The sequence below is a fragment of the Setaria italica genome, chromosome I, assembly GCF_000263155.2.
Source record: "Setaria italica strain Yugu1 chromosome I, Setaria_italica_v2.0, whole genome shotgun sequence".
NCBI classification, from domain to species: domain Eukaryota; kingdom Viridiplantae; phylum Streptophyta; class Magnoliopsida; order Poales; family Poaceae; genus Setaria; species Setaria italica.
The window spans coordinates 18098436-18100185 of NC_028450.1; positions in this window are offsets into that span (position 1 = coordinate 18098436).

Sequence of the window (1750 nt, forward strand, 5' to 3'; positions counted from 1 at the left end):
CAGACTCCGAAAAATGGCAGAGTGTCATGCAATCCGAAATAGAGTCCATGGGAGACAATCAAGTTTGGAACTTGGTTGACCCGCCTGATGGTGTTAAAGCCATAGAGTGCAAGTGGATCTATAAGAAGAAAAAGGACATGGATGGAAATGTTCACATCTATAAAGCACGACTTGTCGCAAAAGGTTTTCGACAAGTTCAAGGAGTTGACTACGACGAGACCTTCTCGCCCGTAGTGATGCTTAAGTCCATTCGGATTATTCTAGCTATAGCTGCATATTTCGATTATGAGATATGGCAGATGGATGTCAAGACAGCTTTCCTGAATGGAAACCTAGCTGAGGACGTGTATATGATACAGCCCGAGGGTTTTGTCGATCCGAAAAATGCTGGAAAGGTATGCAAGCTTCAGAGATCCATTTATGGATTGAAGCAAGCATCTAGGAGTTGGAACATTCGTTTTGATGAAGTGGTCAAAGGGTTTGACTTCACCAAGAACGAAGAAGAGTCTTGTGTTTACAAGAAGGTTAGTGGGAGCTCTGTAGTATTTCTAATCTTATATGTGGATGACATATTACTGATTGGAAATAACATTCCTATGCTTGAGTCCGTAAAAACTTCACTGAAAAATAGTTTTTCGATGAAGGACTTAGGGGAAGCGGCATATATTCTGGGCATTAAGATCTATAGAGATAGATCGAGAAGGCTTATAGGTTTGAGCCAAGATACTTATATTGACAAAGTGTTGAAGAGGTTCAGCATGGAAGAGGCAAAGAAAGGGTTCTTGCCTATGTCACATGGCATACATCTCAGCAAGACTCAGTGTCCTTCGACTGCTGATGAGCGGGATCGCATGAGTAGAGTGCCATATGCCTCGGCTATTGGATCTATCATGTATGCAATGATAAGTACTCGCCCAGATGTCTCATATGCGCTAAGTATGACAAGCAGACACCAATCTGATCCAGGTGAGAGTCACTGGACAGCGGTGAAAAACATTCTTAAGTACTTGAGAAGGACTAAAGATATGTTCCTCGTCTATGGAGGTCAGGAGGAGCTCGTTGTAACAGGTTACACCGATGCTAGTTTCCAAACCGACAGAGATGATTCAAAGTCACAATCAGGATTTGTGTTCACGCTAAATGGTGGTGCTGTTAGTTGGAATAGTTCCAAGCAGGAGACGGTGGCCGATTCTACGACAGAAGCCGAGTACATCGCGGCTTCGGAAGCCGCGAAGGAAGGTGTTTGGATAAGGAATTTCCTCATTGAGCTTGGTGTGTTCCCGAATGCGTCCAGCCCATTGAATCTCTACTGTGATAACAATGGGGCAATTGCGCAAGGAAAGGAGCCAAGGAACCACCAGAAGAACAAACACGTAATGCGGCGATTTCATCTCATTCGAGACTTCGTTAACCGGGGTGAGATCAAGATATGCAAAATACACACGGATCTGAACATTTCTGATCCGTTGACAAAACCACTCCCGCAGGCTAAGGATGATGCGCATGTAAGAGCTATGGGTATTAGGTACCTTCTAGATTGACTCTAGTGCAAGTGGGAGACTGTTGGAGGTATGCCCTAGAGGCAATCATAGAGATGATGATATTCCATTTGTATCCATGATTTGTATATTGTGTTCATTGAATATCCATTAAAGGCTACTTGAATTGATTTGCAATTATGTGAATTGTATGTGAAACTCTTTACTTGTATGGTTATTCTAAAGTTGTCCCTAGTCGGAGTTCATGTGAG